This window comes from Sarcophilus harrisii, chromosome 2, assembly GCF_902635505.1.
Source record: "Sarcophilus harrisii chromosome 2, mSarHar1.11, whole genome shotgun sequence".
NCBI lineage: Eukaryota > Metazoa > Chordata > Mammalia > Dasyuromorphia > Dasyuridae > Sarcophilus > Sarcophilus harrisii.
The window spans coordinates 449,278,101-449,297,841 of NC_045427.1; the positions used below are offsets into that span (position 1 = coordinate 449,278,101).

The following is a 19,741-nucleotide window of genomic DNA, read 5'->3' on the forward strand; positions in this document are numbered from 1 at the left end:
CAGTATCCAATAAAACCTTTGCAAAAATTGTTATATATTATGACCTATGTCATAAAACATTAAAAACAGATGAATAAAGATAGAAGCAATAAATGTATTTCTTACAGACTATAATGTAATAAATATTGATTAATATTGAGAAAAAAGCATATATAAAATAAAAATTAAATAATAAAATTAAGTAATAATTCAGTAAGCCTGAATACTGATCTGATCAAAGAAAAAATTACAAAAGTAATGATCATGTTAAAGATAAATAAAACAATAAGACAAGATAGAAATATTTATGCAATTCAATTAAAAGTTATTGGGAAATTTTATATTTCAAATCTTACATGAACAAAATAGAAAGAAGAAAAACCAATGACCTAAAAGTACAATTTAAAGACAAGAAAATAAAAGAGTTGCAATAGAAACAAGTTTAAAGTGAAATCTCAAAAATTAGGGGAAAATATTAAATAACAAAACAGCTCAACAAAATCAATAAAACATGAGCTAACTTGATCAAGAAAAAGAGAAAAAAATCAAATTACCAAAATGAAAAAACAATAATGTGGTAAATTCATGAGTGGAAAAGAAAAGAATTATGCACAAGTATTTGCTTGCAAAACTGAGAATTCAAAGGAAATGGCTGATATTCTTTTTTTTTTTTTTAATTTAATTTAATTTTTTTTTTATTTAATAGCCTTTATTTACAGGATATATACATGGGTAACTTTACAGCATTAACAACTGCCAAACCTCTTGTTCCAATTTTTCACCTCTTACCCCCACCCCTCCCTAGATGGCAGGATGACCAGTAGATGTTAAATATATTAAAATATAAATTAGATACACAATAAGTATACCTGACCAAAACGTTATTTTGCTGTAGAAAAGAATCAGACTCTGAAATATTGTACAATTAGCTTGTGAAGGAAATCAAAATGCAGGTGTGCATAAATATAGGGATTGGGAATTCAATGTAATGGTTTTAGTCATCTCCAGAGTTCTTTTTCTGGGTATAGCTAGTTCAGTTCATTACTGCTCCATTAGAAATGATTTGGTTGATCTCGTTGCTGAGGATGGCCTGATCCATCAGAACTGGTCATCATATAGTATTGTTGTTGAAGTATATAATGATCTCCTGGTCCTGCTCATTTCACGGTTCTGCAATTCTTTTTTTTTTTTTTTAATTTTTTTTATTTAATAGCCTTTTATTTACAGGATATATACATAGGTAACTTTACAGCATTAACAATTGCCAAACCTCTTGTTCCAATTTTTCACCTCTTACCCCCACCCCTCCCTAAATGTCAGGATGACCAGTAGATGTTAAAATATATTAAAATATAACTTAGATACACAATAAGTATACATGACCAAAACATTATTTTGCTGTACAAAAAGAATCAGACTCTGAATTATTGTACAATTAGCTTGTGAAGGAAATCAAAAATGCAGGTGGGCATAACTATAGGGATTGGGAATTCAATGTAATGGTTTTTAGTCATCTCCCAGAGTTCTTTTTCTGGGTATAGCTAGTTCAGTTCATTACTGCTCCATTAGAAATGATTTGGTTGATCTCGTTGCTGAGGATGGCCTGATCCATCAGAACTGGTCATCATCTAGTATTGTTGTAGAAGTATATAATGATCTCCTGGTCCTGCTCATTTCACTCAGCATCAGTTCGTGTAAGTCTCTCCTGGCCTTTCTGAAATCATCCTGTTGGTCATTTCTTACAGAACAGTAATATTCCATAATTTTCATATACCACAATTTATTCAGAAATGGCTGATATTCTACATAAATTTAAAATGCACAAACTGACAGACAGAAGAAGAAATAGTCCTTGAATCTCAAAAATAAAAAATTGAATAAGCCATATGTGACTGGAACAGGACATACTAACTTCCCTGCCATGTAGACTAATCTAGATTCTCTTCACTCCATACACACTGAAAAGAAAAAAAAAGAAAAAGAAAAGAAACCATCTCTGAGACTTAATTAGTCTAGGAAGCTAAGATCTGAATTACCCATGCCTCCCCAGTCACCTAAGATGTAAAAATGCCAATGATGAAAAAGGCAATGATCTTTAGACTTGATAGGGGTGGCCCCCTGCCATAGGAATTATCACACCCATATGCTCCATCTGACCCAACAAATAATTTCCATATGGAAAGGGGGGTAGGGAGAAACACACCTATCTGAATCAGTATTATATCCTTCAGATGGCAAAATCCTGTTAGGATTATTTTGCAAAGGTTTGGGCACACAACATTTGATTATATTGGGTCTTCTTTGGCCCTGAGCTAGGGGCCAATCTTCAGATGAATTTGAGGGACTAATTTTCAACTCAATAGAGGACACTGACCATGTCTCAGACCAAGATTTCCAATTGAATGAGTTTCCCCTCTGAACAGAAGGGTAGGGCCCCTCCCAGAGGGGTTTGAGATTTCTAACCCAGGACCATTTTTTCCCCCCCTCCCCCCAAGAATATCACCAGTGGAGAGAGGTTAATTTTCATAGAGATTGAAGTGATTTATATAGTTGTGACTACAAGAATCCATGACACCCCTCCTCCCCTTATCCGGTGGACTATCTTGCTTAATGCTTGGAAGCAACATGAACTTGTTAAATTTTGACCTGAATTTTATGATGATCGGTTTCACAAGGTTTACAATTGTTTGCAGGTATGGTTTATGGTGGTCAGTTTTGCAACGGTTTACAACTTTTTACTTGAGCCAGTATGAACGCCCTATTTCATTTTCCCAAATTTCCCACATAAACTGAATCTAAATTATAAATTCAATTTACCTTAGTTAATGATTTTATAAGAAACCATATAATCCCCCACAAAGAGGATTTTTGTTTAGAGGTAAGTAGTCCATTAAGCTAGAATAACCAAGGAGACTTACCTCAGGTTTCCTCAATCAACAAATAGTGAGACTTATCTCAGGTTTCCTCAATCAACAAACTGAGGAGTTTACCTCAGGTTTCCTCAATCAACAAATAAATAGAGATTAGTCAATTTATAGACCTCTTAGAATATCTCAAGGCCATTAAATAGTTAGATTCCTCTCTAAGGCAATTAAGTACAGGTCCAGGGGATCACTTCAGATATTTCTACTAGAAGAGCAAGCCTTTTGTTCTCCTTCCCAGAGCCTTAATGATTAACAGACCTTTGAAATTGGGTCTGGAATTATCAAGTGACTTATTCTGAGAAGCCCTCAGTTTCCTGTTACACTCATTGTGATCCACATTCCGTCCCCACAGTCCTCTCTCTGGGTGCTGATGGCTCTCTCCATCACAAGACCACTGGATTTGACCTGAATCACCTCATTGCTGAAAAGAGTCATATCCATAAGATAACATTTATAAAGTGCTTTGCAAACTTTAATGCCATATAAAAAACAGCTATTATAGCTATTATACTCATTGAAGCAGACACTCACTGACAAGGGGAGGAGCTAGACTCTTGATTCATCTTGCCAGAAGATTGAGATCTAAAGGAAATTGTTTGGATGGTGCAGAGCCAAGGCAAAATGTAAAATTGCTATTCATCAGTCTGGCAAACAATATCATGTCTTGATGTTTGATATATTTATTTCTTGGGAAAGTATAACAGTAGTTATGTCGCAGCTGCTTGTTTAAGTTTTGCTGCCACTGCATACTTGGGGGAGTCTTGTATGTATTAAACATTTCTTTTGTGTAGAATAGCAGTTCTGTTGACCCTTGGGCTTGGGCTTCCCCAAGACTCTTTCAGGGGAGTCCTCAAGGTCAAAACTATTTCCATAACAAAATGAAAATATAATTTGCCTAGTGAAATATTTCTTCCTCTTCCAACTATATATCTATTTAAGGCTGGATTTTAATCAAACCAACATATTGTAGTAGATTAATTACAAGAGCAGATATGAGAATCCAGCTGTCTTCCATTAAGCCAGACATAAAAGGGATTTGCAAAAACAAGAGGCACTCATAAAAATATAGTCATTTTTCATAGAATTTAATGCTAGAAGGAGCAAAAGCTTCAACTATAATAATAATTCTTTTAGAATTTAAAAATTTTACTATGATATATTTTATTAATATACAGATTAAAAGATGTAAAAATTTTAAAATAATTTTACTTTAACTTAATATGAATAATTATAAGCAGATACAATTTTATTTTTAAATTCACAGAATTATTTACATTAGCATGTAGTGAATCTATTATTCATTTTTTTTTTGACAAGGCAGTTGGGGTTAAGTGACTTGTCCACGGTCATCCAGCTAGTAAATGTCAAGTATCTGAGGCTGCATTTGAACTCAGGTCCCCCTGACTCCAGTGCCAGTGCTCTCTCCATTGCGTCACCTAGCTGCCTCTATTATTATTTTAAAGAATAAATATTTTTAAAATTTATCAACATCTAAGTGGAAAAATGAATCGACACTCATAAAAATGTAGGTTTTTTTAAAAATAGAAGTTACTTATATAAGTATGTAATGAAAATATTACTGTTATTTTAAATGAATTGATTGATGTTTTAAAAATTTATCAGCTTCTAAGTGGTAAAGTGGATTCAGTGCTGCTGTATCTGGAGTGAGGAAGTCCTAAGTTAAAATCTGGCCTCAGATACTTGCTAGTTGGGTGGCCCTTGGCATGCCGCTTAAGCTCTATTTATCTCAGTTTCCTCGGTTGTAAAATGAGGATAATAACAGGGTCAAATGAGATAATATACTTAGCATAGTGCCTTTAACATAGTAGATACCATGTAAAAGCTTTTTCCTTCAAACTTCCTTCTCCTCCTCAGTTCTAGTATGGTAAATATCAATAGATGTAACCCAAATAAACAAAAGTTCTTTGAAAAGTACTCAATGATTTTTAAGAAAAGGGTCCTGCTTGGTAGTTCAAGGCAATTCCAATAGATTTGTGGTGGAAAGAGTCTTCTGCATCCAGAAAAGGAAGAATGGAGACTGAATGTGGATCAAACCAGTATTTTCACATTTTGTTGTTGTTATTGTTATTTGTTTGCTTGTTTTTTTTCTCTTTTGATCTGACTTTTCTTGCTCATCATGAGGAATATGGAATTATGTTTAGAAGAACTGCACATGTTTAACCTATATTGGATGGCTTGCTGTTTAGGGAAGAAGACAAATTTGGAATACAAGATTTTGCAAAGGTGAATGCTGAAATCTATGTTTGCATGTATTTGGAAAAAGAAAAAGTCAACATAAAAATAAAAATAAATGAAGAGAAAAAAAAAGGGTCCTGACACCAAAAAGTTTCAGAAATGCTGTGTATAGAAAATAAATAACAATTCTATACCTGATCTATATTTTACACCATGTACTATTCTACTTATCTTTTGGAGAAATCTAATTTTAATGCTAGAAGGAGCAAAAGCATCAACTATAACAATAATTCTTTTAGAATTTAAAAAAAGAATTGAAATATTTTACTATGATTTATGTTATTAATATTATACAGATTAAAAGATGTAAGGATTTAAAAATAACTTTACTTTAACTTAATGTGAATAATTATAAGCAGATATAATTTTGTTTTAAAATAAAAATTTTTTTCTACTATCTCTAATATGTTCAGCATGGTTCTTTAATATATTTATTATTATTAATAATAATCTATTATTAAATTCTAAGAGTTAAAGAGTTAAAAGAATAAAAGAGTTAAAAAAAAAAAAAGCCTAATCCTTTTTATTAGAGGCTAGACTTCCTCAGGTTTGAAGCTGGTTCTAGCACATGGATGTAGAAATGTAGAAAATGTAGAAAAAGGAGCTAATTAGTGGAATCAAAGAGGATACAATGCTCTAGTTCCCTGGGCCCAGCAACCTGATGTAATTTTAAAAGAAAAATCAGAAAGTATTGATTGCCTATGATCCCAATATGAAAGAATTAATGTCAAGTACCAGTTTGAAGGTAATTGGTTTAGTTGTCTTCCCAACATCTTAGAAATGTTATTCTCATTTTGTAATACACACTCAGACATAGGGTCTATGTCTCGGTTAAAAAAAACCACACAATTAACTGACAAACAAAACTGAAACCAAAAAATAAAAAATTGCTACATATACATACTAAGAATTTCAGGAAACTGAAGAAGGAAGCTTGGTAGAATGTATTTGGTTGTGTATCAAATGGAGAAAAAGAAGTTATGTTATCATTGAAATATATTGTGAATCACCTGGATAGGCGTCAAAAGAAATAGCTCAGAAATCTGACACAAATATATGATAGGGTAGGGTTGGGGACTTCAACTATCTGGATATATTCTAAAAGCAGACCAGGGTATACTTTTGATTTGTCTTAATGAGAATTTTAAACTTCTAAAAGTGGACAAAGAAAGAAGAATCACTATTTTGAATTTTATTTAGATCAACAAGGAAGAAGTTGTTTAAGAGCAGATATATCTTCATTGTAGATTTTTTGAAAGAGAAGGAGAGGATTGATGGATATAGTCTCATATACAGGATAAATTTTGGCATAGAAGATTTTGAAAAGACTAGAGAAAAATTAGATTGGATTCCATTGTCTAAAATTCTATGTGAAGAGTCATCTAAAGAAAAATGGGAAGTACTCAAGAAATAAATTTTGAAGCTACAATTCAATTCAAATCCATCAAGCATTTATCCTTTTATTGATTTTTAAAAATCAGGAGTAGAATTTATTGGGAAAAAATAGAGATAGTAATCACTGACCTTAGACAAAGTCATACTTTAAAAAGGATTCAATCAAAAGAGAGAAATCTAAGTATATATTTGTTATATTAATATTATTTTAGACTATTCAAAACAACCAGATAGCATAATGTTGGAATATGGCTGTGAGGTAGGAAATGATGAGTTGAAGAATTTGGAAAAATATGGAAAAATTTGGATCTAAGAAGGATGGGGGCAAATAAGCATACTACATATGTATATGTGTATATACATACATACATACAAATGTGTATGTATATGACTATAGGTATTTATGTATATACATATATGTATATATGTATATGTGTGTATATATGTATATGCATATGTATATATATATATATACACACACACACACAAATATCACCATGCTTAGTTGTAGCCTGACATCAAGCACTTATTAAATATATATTCCATAGAAGATTCTGTGCTAAATTGTTGTTGTTGTTGTTTTCCCTTCATTTTCAGAGAGGACCATGACATCAGGAAGGTTATGTCATGATTTGCAAATTAATTGGCTTTCAGTGATGGAGAACTATGCAAAGTCACCAGCCATCTGGGTCCAGGGGCAAGAGGTAGATCAGAATGACTGGAGATGGCCCTAGATGCAGTGGGAAACTTTAGCCTTTTGCTAGGGACACGAAGACAGAAACAAAATCCCTGTCCTTAAGGAGCTTATCTTTTAATGGAATGATTGAGTAATATATAAACATATAAGTACTAAAACCTTGAAAAAAATTCTGATTATAGAGAAAAAAGAACTTGTTTAAAAGACCAATGGAGGTCTATGAGGAATGGATCAGATTTTTGAAAGAGACATAGAAACTAGAAATAAAAATCAGCTGTAGAGGATTATTACAAAATAAATATTAATAACATCCTGGGAAAACAATGCTAGGAGCACCAAAGTTCAATGTGAAGTTTAGCAACTGTTCATGAATGTTAAGGCCAACAAAAAGGGTTTGTTTTTATTTTTAAAAATAATGTTAGGAGCTCATAATAAAATCTCTTTTGTAAGATGAGTAACTAACCCTTAGACTCAGAATAAGTTTTTTAACATTTATTTACTTTAAGAAAATGCCTAAGACTTATTTACTAAGTTCTGAGTGGGTTGAGATCTATGTAGGAGACTTATCACATTAGAATGAAATCAAAGGTGCTCTGAGTGTTAAGGATAAAAACATTAAAGAGATAGGCCATGTTCAGATTGGATGAGATAATAATAATAGAGTGCAGAGAAATGGTAGAATTACTCAATTTTCATTTTGCTTCTATTTTTATTGCTAAGGGGAATGATCTTTGGACTAGAAAGGATAGAGGAAAGATGTTTAACAGAGAATTAAAACCCTACGTAGGGGTCCTCAAACTTTTTAAATAGGGGGCCAGTTCACTGTCCCTCAGACTGTTGGAGGGCCCGACTATAGTAAAAACAAAAACTTTGTTTTGTGGGCCTTTAAATAAAGAAACTTCATAGTCCTGGGTGAGGGGGATAATCGTCCTCAACTGCCTCATCTGGCCCTTGGGCTGTAGTTTGAGGACCCCTGCGAGGAGACTATAAGAGGATGCTTAATTGCATTGATTGAATTGAAGTCATTAGGTACTAGGATTCTGAGGGGCTGGTGGTGAGCTTTGAAAGATTCTAGAGAATTGGAAAGAAGTTCCAGGATCTAAGAAAGATAAATTTTGTACAGATTCTCCAGAAAAGGGAGATTGGTATGGTCCACAACTGTTAATTCCCATAAAATCCTATGATACATCATCAAAAGGATGGATTGAGAACTTTAAAATGGAAAATAGAGATAACTAAGGGTCAGCATCACTTTAACAAGAATGAGTCATGCCAGAACACCCCCATTTTCTTTTCTTTTCTTTTCTTTTTTGACAGGGTTTTGATGAAACTGGAGGAAATGCTTTAGATATATTATATTTCAGTGGCATATTTGACAAAGTGTTTCATGTTCTTTTGGTATATGGATAGGCATCTGGTAGCACAGTGCTGAGCTTCAAATTAGGAAGACACAAGCTGTATGACCCTGAACAAGACACTTAATTTCCGTTTGCCTCCATTTTCTCAACTGTAAAATGGAAAGAATAACCACTTAATCTTGTAGGGTTGTTGTAATGATCAAATTATATATATATATATATATATATATGTCTTTAGCACAGGGCTAAGGCTCATAATAAGCACTATATAAAAGTTTATTCCTCTTCCCTTCCCTGGATAAGATGGAGAGATATGAGCTAGATAATAGAACAAGTAGGTGGATTCAGAGCTTGTTGAGTGAGTGATTGGACTCTCCCAAAAGAATCATTTGTGAGTCATTATCAATGTAGGAGGCAAATATTTAGCAAAAACAGCAACCTGTTTTTAATCCTGTGTGATTTATTTATTTTTTTTTAATCAGATAGCTTGGTTGAAGGTGTAGGTGTCATGTTTTAAAATTTGCAGATTTGGGTGGGTTAAGCTGAATAGGCTAGCTCTACCATGTTGAATTACACTTGGAATTCAAAGAGATCTTGACAGGGTTAGGGTTAGCATGAAGTACTAAGTGTTAAAATCTTAAATTTGATATAGGTATGTGTCAAACCATATACTTGGCTTAAAAAAAAAATCTACTTCATGAATAGGACTACGATTAGTCCTATAAAGCTACCGTGAAATGGATTTTTTAATGGATTGCAAGCTCAGCATGAATAAATTGTGGAAGCTCCACTGTGGGACAGAAATTGTATCCTCCAAAGCTTCTATGATTCTAAAGTGTATTTTAAAAATGCAGTTCTTACTTCTGTCCTGGTTAGAATCTGGAATATTGAGGTCAGTTCTAGGTGTCACATTTAAGGAAGAATATTGACAATCTGGGGCTCTACAATCCATTTGGGGTGGGGTGGAGATTCATGTGGATGCTGAATCATTACTTCTTTGGGTTGTTGTGAAAAAATATTCTTATGTAGAAGTTGGATGTGATAAGGCACAAGATCCCTTCTAACTCTGAGATTCAGAGCTTCTGAGAAAATTTCAAGGAAAAGGTGGCACAGCATCTGGGTTTTTCACAATGGAAGGACTTCAAGAGATGAAAAGTAGATAAGATAACTGAGGTTATGATGGTTGTATCCAGAGATCAGCTGAGCTTTTTTTCAAGACCGGATTATCAACATTTCATGTGTGAATTTATACCTCAGAAATTTGTCAATAAACATTGGGGATTAATTTATTGTTTTAATGATTGTATGGACTTAATAAAGTGTTAATAATTCAGATTAAACTGTATATGTCCATATATCCATCATCTACCTACCTACCTATTTATCTGTTTTCCTTCAAGAGAATAAAGATCTCAGCAAACTGGAGGCCTGGCAACTGAATGTTGGAAAATAATAAGAGCACTTTTTTTTTAATATAGTGCTTTAAGATTTGCAAAGTGCTTTCATCTTTTATCTCTTGTGAGCCATATCCCTTGTTGTATTTGTTTCAGTTATAGGTAGATAGTGGGAGAAAGCATTCTGAGATGGGAAGGAACAGGAATCTAGTAAATGAATGGGAGTAGCATGATATGAGATCACTATAAACATTCATTTTCTTTTTTATTAAAAAAAAATTCATTTTATTTTACCACCTTTGGAAGGAGAAAGAAAAAACAAAACCCTGTTAGAAATAAAACATTGACTTTCAATGAGATATCAAGGGGGAAAAAATCCTGTTACAAACAAAACATTGACTTTCTGTCAAATGTATTGTTCTCTGATGTAGGATCAGAGGCCCTGTGTTTAAATTCCAGTTCTGCTACTTCCTACTGTTGTTAACTGAAAGAAGTTGCTTTTCTTCTCTGGGCCTCAGTTTCCTCATCTGTAAAATGAGGGTGTTGGCCTGGACAATTTATAAAATTATCTTCCAAATCTAAATTTATGATCCTATGACCTGTTCAAGGTCACAGAGTTAGGATTCTGATTTTTAAAAACTTTTTTATTAAAGCTTTTTGTTTTCAAAACATATGTATAGATAATTTTCAGCATTCCCTCTTGCAGAATCTTGTGTTCCAGTTTTTTTCTTCCTTCCTTCCTCCTATCCTCCCTCTAGATGGCAAGTAATCCAATACATGTTAAACAAGTACAGTTCTTCTATACAAATTTCCGCGATTATCGTAAAGCACAAGAAAAACCAGGGGGGAAATGGAAAAGGAAATGTGAGCAAACAAAAAAGGTGAAAGGACTATGTTGTGATGCACCCTCGGGTCCCACCGGCCTCTCTCTGGGGGCAGACGGCTCCCTCCATCACTCGTCCATCACAACTGGCCCGTAGGGTTCTGATTTTTGTGAGTGGGGAGTGAAGAGAGTTGGCCCGAGAAAGGCCCGGCTCCAAGCGCAGCCCCTGATGCCTGCTTGCTTCTGACGGTGGGCAGATCGCTCAAACCCCATGCCAGCTCACTCTGAGACGGGAAGATGGAGCTCCATCTGCCTTGGACGGTTTCACAGAAAGATCCCGATACCAATGAAAACACAAATCCGAGCTGGAAAAAAAAGAGTGCAGAAACTACAAGTCCCAGCGGCCACAGGGACGGTCCCGCTCTGCGCATGCGCATCGGTGCGGAGGCTGGTGTCCCGGCTGAGTGAGGGGAGGCAGCCCCTGGACGCAGCGAAGGCAGCACGGAGCTGTGGCGGCGACGGCGACGGCGACGGCGGTGGCCTGAAGAGCAGAGACAGGCGACGCCTCAGCCCCAGTTCCAGCCCTAACCCCAGATCCAGCCCCAGCCCCTGCTCGAAGATTGCCTCCGCCCTCCCGCCCTGGTCTTCTCTGGTGAGTGTGGATTCCCACGGCCCTCTCGCCTCTCGCCCCTCGGAACCCTCCGCCCTTCCCAGGCCCGGTCCCGGTCGTCTGGGCCTAGGCCCCCACCGCCAGCGCCTCACGGCAGGTCCGGAGTCGGGATTGCGGAGCCAGGCCGTGAGAGGCCGGGCCTTGCCCTCTGCGGGCGCGGGGGTGGGGGGGTGGGGAGGAGAAGGGGATGCAGCCGGAGAGGGAGGGGAAACATGAGGGGGTGATTGCGAAGGGGGAGGGGGCGAAAGAGGAACCCGGGCCGCAGCCGCCAGGTGGGAGAGCCCGCCTTGGCGGATCGAGAAGGTCGGCCTGCGTGGCGAGGCCGAGGCTCGGGCCCGGCCGGGGAAGAATTGGGAGGAACGGAGGGGAGAGAGAGGAAGCGAAGACAGAGGGAGGAGGGAGGAAAGGGCTTGGGGGAAAATAAACAAAACTGAGCAGGTGGAGACAGCAGGAGGTGGCGGGTCCGGGGGGCCTGAAGTTTCCATTCCTGACTGGTGATCCCTTTGAGAAATAGACATCGACCCCTCCCGGAAGCCCGTTTAGACCCTTATGAATTCTAGGGCCTTTACCCTGGTCTTGTTGGCACCTAGTTGGTTTTCATGTTGTCGTTCTCTCCTTCCTCTCCCAAGGAGCGTCGGCCTCCCAGGGCTATCGTGAGGAACCATTGAGATATTATTTCCAAAGTGTTTAGTGCAACGCCTGGCATATAGTAGGAACGATATCAGTGTTTATTGACCGTCTGCTTGGCTGTGCCGTGGGTTTATTAGGATGAAATTTGACAGAGGGATACAATCTAGGCACGTGAGTATGCTGTAAGTGAAAGTGTGGAAGGGGCAAAGAAGACATTTAGATTATAATTGGATTGAGGAGGGAGAAGCAGTGAAAGCTTTGTGTGAAACAGCTCGAACCCAGGTTGGCTTTGAAGAAAAAAGGCCTATATGGAAAGAGTGGCTTCTGCACTTGGTGCTTGAACGTGCAGAGGCAGGAGAAGGCTGGATGGAAAAAGAGGTATGTCGTGCAGTTTGGTTAGAAAGAGTGCATGAAGAAGATTAGCACATTGGAGCTAGTCTCTGGAGGGTCTTTAATGAAAGACAGAGGAGTTTGTTGTTCAGTCCGTTTAATCCTCTGTGACTCTTGGGGATCCCATTCAGAGTCTTAATGTTTTCTATTACAGGGATATGTTAGAATTTGTGAGAGTAGAAAGAAGCTTGTATTTTTATTGTGAGGACAAGGGAAGATGCAGCTTCTATCCCATCTAGTACAGCCATTGTTGTAGATAAATTTTGCTTCTCCAAATTTTATAGACTTTAGTACTGAAAGAGACCCTAATGATTTTCTAGTCCAGTGTCTCATTTTATAGAAGAAACAGAGACCTAGAGAGGGAAAGCAAATTGACTGATGTCACACAGCTAGTAATTATCAGAGCTAAGGACTTGAACCCAGGTATCCTGTTTCTAGGTCAGTGCTTATATGAACTGATGACTTTGGATTCCTATTTTCCTTTCCACTCAAATGATGCAGTTTTTCTGAACCTCAGTATAGGTTCAGTATAATGGTGATAACATTTGTAGTAGCTGCCTCACTAGTGTTGTAGTTTCAACTGTATGTAAAATGTTTGGAAAACTTGAAGTTCTGTAAGTTATTAGAATACTAAGACTTGTGTTCTTTCAATTGTTCCTCAGAGCTAGTCAGAGCTGTTCATTCTGTTACACCTGGCATATAGTCATCTACATCAGGAAAGATGTCGATAAGAAATTTTGTCTTTCGAATGCTCTAGGGAAATTTTGGAAGGCATCTGGGAAGTGAGTTCTGAATAGAAACTGTTGAGATAGTTGGCTTGAGATAACAGTGTATAGGGGGGTCTGTTATTTCACTGTCAGAGTCTTCCTCTACTAAAATAGATGGCAATCCATAATAAATAAAAACATTCAACTCACAAAATGACTAAAAAGGGGATCAGCCACCCACAGTACTTTGCTAATTAAAGGAAGAGAAAACATTTAGATTGCAACCAATTTATAGTTTTGAAGGCTAGCATAAAACATTCATTTATATTATACTAGGTTACAGTAGTAAGCCATAGTGATAATTTGAGGATAATAAAATGACTTTGTTGCATTCAGATTTTATGCTGAAGCCCCCTCTGGTTCTCAGATATGGAAGCCCTGTAGAGTTCTCTTGGGAGTTGTTGGCAGAAAAATTTTAATTGTTAGACTTAGTTTAAATGTTCTGTTGACACATGCTACCACTTTCAAAGACCAAATGCTTATTCTTTATTGAAAACAAAAGGTGTGTGATATGTCAACAATAGCCTTCTCTTTTAGTGAGGGAAATTTGAAGGTACATAAGTTTGGTGAGTCATTCTCTTACAATTCCCTTTTGAACCTCTCTAAAGTTTTTTTTGTTTTTCAGCTTCATGTTGGAATCAACCTTTATACCAGCAAATAACTCTTAACTATTTTCTCAATATTTGGATGACTTTATGATTGCAACTTTTAGTAAAATAATTGCTAACATCCTGTGTGAGACTTTCCTACCTCAAAAATAATAAAAATGATGGGAAAAGAGTGAAGCTAATTCTTTTTAAAGGGAGAAAGATGGTAAAATGGAATTTTACTGTATGTGATTCAGACAATTGAATACTGGGTAAATTCTCTGAGGAGAAAGATTACATCTTTTCTTTACATAATGGGAATGATAATAGTTGAACCATCTACTTCATAGATTGTACTTTTACGTAATTACTTAATAAATGTTTGTTGAAGAGTCAAATGGTTTTCTAAGACTAAATGTTTTATTTATGTAAACAAACTATATCACTGTTCTTCCTCCACAAATATTTTAATAGAAATTTGAATGTTTTTATTCATTTTACATATTTATTGACTTTTGGTGTTTTTAGTAGAGATTTGGTTTGGGGGAGATAATCTTACACATCACTATTAGATGATAGGCTTACTGTATTGTGAGTTTAGATGATTGTCATCTTCCATTTATCTATGTTAACTGAGAGATAATGATTATACAGAGTGAAAGACTTGGAAATGAAGTAGTTTATGAAGAGTTATAGAAGGAAGAACATTGAATTTGGAATTTAAGGATCCAAATTCTATGACTGGTCATGATACTTATTTGCTGTTATTTTGGTATAAATCCTTTTGGGATTTTGGGTAAATTTTTATTTTTTGGGTAAATCATTTTGTTTTTCTTGGTCTTCATTTCTTTCTTTGTAAAATGATGGAACTTTGAACTATATTAGGTGTATTTTACATTGACCACTATGGCAATCTGGTAAAAATTTTGGACCTTTTCTCAGAGTATGTTTTGTTGCTTATATTCATGATAGAAGGAAATGCTAAATTTTTATTTAACTGTTAGTTAATATGAAGTTGTAATTCTTTTTTATCCAAGTTCATGGGCAAGTACTTTCCTCTTGATCTCTATAGACTTCCTGGGGGTGTTAAGGATCCTTTGCCTCAATGATATATCTCATTGATCACTTTCAACTTTAAATCCTATCATGTCTTAGCTGAGCTCACAGGATCTTAGACTTGAAGCTAGAATGAACTTTAGACATCATCTATTCTCTAACCTCTTCATATACTAGATGAGGAATTGAGGCTGGAAGAGGTTAAGTAATCTACCCAAATGTTAAATAGATAAGGAGATCTACCCAGGGTGTCCTATCTTCAGATGGAACACTCTTTCCATTGTGCCATGTTTTATTTAACCTGTACATGTATTATGCCTGTCCTGAAGCATTTAGGGTACTAGAATCATTAAATGACTGTTCAGTCAAACCTGAGTTTACACTTTGATTTTTAAAAAAGGTGAGCCCCAGAGATAGAAAGCTGCTTGTCCAAAGTCTGTGCAGACAGGTGGCAGATTAGCCTGGTTTTATTGATTCTCACTTGTCCTTTTTTGTTTCACTACTTGATTGTTGATAATCTGATTACCACTGTAGTCGTTTTAAGAAAAACATCTGATATGAAATAAAATCATATGTAAAACTTTAAACTCTCAGTTATTTTCAGTTTGCCAAAAGGAAAATAGACTCATAGGGTGTTCAAATTGCATCTGGGAGTAGCTATCTAATTTTATAGATGACATGGAGGATCAAAAAGGTTAAATTACATGCCCAAGGTCACACAACTAGTGTTAGAGGTAGAGGTCAGACCCTGATGTCTAATCATTCTGATTTAGTGCTCCTTTTCACCATTCTGAGCTATGTTACCTTTTCTGAGACAGAAACAGTGTCTTTCCATTGTATCCTTTTCTTGAGATCATAGTTTATGGAGCTAAAAGGCTCCACAAAGGTTTATCTCTTACCTTGACCAGAATAAGTGAAACCATAGAAGGGTACTGGTGCTAATATTTAAGAATTAGAGTTTAACTTTAAATAATTGCACAGCATTTTATGTTTGGAAATAGCCTTAAGCAACTATTTTACGTACTAGTCAACAGTAGGGGACAAAAAAATTCAGTTTATTAGTTTTATTTTTTTTTTAACATTATGAGATTTTTGAGCATATTAGAAAATGTTAGGTCAATATATGCTTATATTAGGGGGAAAGGGTGTACTGTGCACCCTTTTAAAAGTCTGCCTATTTATTAATTTCTTTCATAGAATCATGCATAGAATTTTTGAAGATACTTTCTGTCAGGTATTTACCTTGAAATAAAAGATTGATAAAACATTGAATTTTTAAACAGGTTTTTAAGTCAAAACGAACTCTTAATTTAGATTTGTAGGATTTTATAATTAGAAGTGACTTTATAGTTAATTTCACTTGGCCCCTTTTTGACAGATGGAAATTGAAGCCCAGAGAAGTCATTCTTAAAAATCTGTTGAATATACCAGGCTATGAGCATAAGAAACAAAGTTTGGGAGAGACATAGATATAGTTACTGTCCTCACTTGCCTTCAGGTATGGTCAGGGAATGAGATATATACACAACAACTATTAATACCTACAATAAGAAATCACAAAACCCTTAAGGAGTTATATAAGCAAAGCATTGTTTGGAAGAAATGTGAAATGGTCTTTATGGATAGAAAAGGGAGGATAACATTATGTAGTATATCAGAGAAAGCTTCATGTGAAGTTTAAATTTGGACTATAAACTTAGATTTTTTTTTTTCCATAAAGACAAATTCTTGAAAAAATGTGTTTTATTGGCAAAACTTTCTCTAAAAGGGAATGGATTCAGTTCTTCTTTGCATACTTCTCATTGGAGTAAAATTAGTGACTAAACCAACATCTTCATTTTACAGATAAGGAAACTGAGGAAGCCTTAGAGAAATTATCTATTCATATCAGATAGAAATAAGTAGCAGGGTTAATATTAAAACTTGGAACTTTTGACTCTAAATCTATTCTAATCTTTCCAACAATTACAGTTCTGACTTGTATGTGAAGTTAGATTTGTTTTTTAAGTTCAACTCTGAAAAATAGCTAACGTCGCTTAGTTGTAGAAGTTCTGATATATATTTTTTTTATTAGGAGGGAATATTACTGATTCAGATCTGTATTGTATATATCTCTCAGTTAATTCTCTGTGATTAATAGGCTGTGACTGTATTTTGAACTCTGCTCTAAATCATGATTTCCTTAGTATGATTTAATGTTGGAATAACTTCTTAAATAAAGCTTTTATGTTTAGATGGATAGCCAGTTTTTTCTTTTTTAAAAAATATTTTTTTTCATCCTCATTCAGAGAGAGAAATATGGAAACTGAATGCAGATGAAAGCATACTATTTTCATCTTTTTTTTCTCTTGATTTTTTCTTTCTCTTGTTTTTCCCTTTTGTTCTGATTTTTCTTTCCCAACTTGACTCATGGAAATATGTAAAAAATGAATATACAAGAATAATCTATATCAGATTGCTTGCTAGCATGGGAAGGGGAATAAATAAGAGGAAAGGGGAGGAAAAAAAATGTGGAACTCAGAATGTTACAAAAATGAAAGTTGAAAGTCACCTTTCCATGTGATTGGAAAAATAATATACTATTAAAATAAAATTGAAAAAAAATTGTTGATGTTTTCTGTTTCTATATTATCATAGTTATACCAAATAGCCTTCCCTTTTCAGACTCCCTTTCCAAAAAAGGCATCCTATATAGCAAAAAAATTTTTTTAAAGGAAAAAATTAGCATGATCAAATTATGTATTGAAAAAGTTTGAAAACATTTGCAATGTGTAACAGTTGTGGACCTTTCACTTCCACAAAGGGATAGTTTGAGGATATTATCTCCTATCTCTTTGCTTGATGATTTTGTTTTTATGATTTTGATTTATGATTTGCTTTTATGATTTTGTTATGGTCACTTGATTTTTTTTTTTTTTTTTGGTATGATTGTATTTACATTGTTGTCATTTCTGTGTTTTCTTGACTGTGCTTATTTCACTTTAGTTCTTCTAGATGTTTCTATAAGTCTATTCATTCCATACATCTTTTCTTACATCACAGTGACATTACATTACATTCATGTACCATGATTTGTGTAGTTATTTTCCAGTTGATGGGCATCTACTTAGTTTTCAATTCTTTGCTATCACAAAAAATGATGTTATAAATATTTTGGTGTATAAGGAGACTTTCTTCATATTAATAATTTACTTGGAATAGAATACCAGTAATTGAATCTCTAATATGAAGGGCATTGATATTTTAGTTGCTTTACTTGCATAATTCCAAATAGCTTTCTAAAATGGTTGTCCCAATTTTCACCTCCATCAACAGTGTATTTATTTTCCTGTCAGTCTACAATCCTTCCAACATCGAGTATTGCCATTTTTTGTCATCTTTGTCAGCTTTCAGGGTATGAGGTGAAACTTCAAGGGTTGTTTTGATTTGCATTTCTCTTATTATTGCTGATTTGGAACATTCATTCAAGTGGTAATGGATATGTTGAAGTTTTTGTTTTGAGAACTTTGTTCATATTTTTTGACCACTCAATTTATTGAAGAGTAGCCAACACTCATATATGTATATATATGTGTATATTTTTTATAGTTTTACACACAATAAATAGTTATATATCTTTACCAAGCCCTTATTGTAGAAATTTAATACAAAGTTTTTTTATTTAACCACTTTTTTTTTATCATAGATGCATTTATTTTGTCTATGCAGAAGCTTTTCAATTTAACATAATCAAAGTAATATAATTTATATTTTATAATTGCCTCCTTTTTGTTTAATTAAGAGTAGTGGCATCAAATTCAAACAGAAAGAATGGTAGCTTTCTGATTTAGAAATCCACAAATTAATATTATCTATGCTGTATTTGTTTTCTTGAATATTCCCTAATTACATTTTAATCTAGTTGGGCCTCAGGAGTTTCACTGGCCTTATAGTGAATTTATAATTTCTACTCATTGCTGTGAGAATTATAGAATCTCATTCAATTTAAAAAATATCATTAATGTTGTGTTTCTGTTTAAAATATATTGTGGAATATAGTGTGAGGCATTGATCTAAATCTGATTTCTTCCGGTTTGTTTTCTAGTTTTCTCAGTAGGTGTTTTTTTTTTTTTTTTTTTGTTTTTTTTTTTTAAATCAAACAAGGAGGTTTTTTAACTGGTTAATTTATGTTTTCTACTTTATCATACATTGGATTTCTATTTAGAAAATACCATAACTCTTCTAACCATAGTTTCTCTAGCAGTTTGTTCAGTTTTATGTTTTCCCTTTTGTTTATTTTTTTGTTAGACATATCCAGAACTGGGAAAGATATTAAAGTCTCCTGTCACTATTTTAATACTGTCTGTGTCTTGTAACTCAGTTAATATTTCTTTTGTGAGTCTGGATGATAGCATTTGGAACAGATTGATTTATTTATTGATTGATTTATTATGTGTGTGGGGGGGATGTTTTAGCACAAAATTAGTTCCCTTGTTTATTCCTTTTTACTTTTCAGTGTTTTTGCTTTTTTGGCACAATGGCAGTTCCTGCTTTTTTGGGTTCACTTGATACATAGTAAATTTTTTCTATCCTCTCAGTTTCATTTTTAAATGAATTCTTTGTAAGTAACAGATTGTAGAATTTTGTTTTCTTGTCAAATTTGTCACTTTTTCATTTTACTAGTTTACTAGTTTTCATTTACTGGTTTACTAATCCATTCACATTTAAAGTTACAAGGATTAGATTGATATTTTCCTTCATTTCTAATTTGGATTTTTTTCCCAAGTATGATTTTTCCCTCTTCTGATGTAAACACAATATTATGTTACTTAAGCT

General features: G+C 34.5%; 1 protein-coding gene across 8 annotated transcripts in view; it reads left to right on the top strand.

The window, feature by feature from the left end:
- The first annotated feature begins 11,269 nt into the window (after nucleotides 1-11,269).
- The window catches only part of GAPVD1 (GTPase activating protein and VPS9 domains 1), an 84,021-nt gene continuing 75,549 nt past the window's right edge, over nucleotides 11,270-19,741 (top strand). For all 8 annotated transcript variants that reach the window (XM_023494123.2, XM_031954298.1, XM_031954299.1 and 5 more), the window contains exon 1: nucleotides 11,270-11,478. The gene's annotated coding sequence lies outside the window, so the exon portion shown is untranslated. The remainder of the gene's footprint in view (nucleotides 11,479-19,741) is intronic.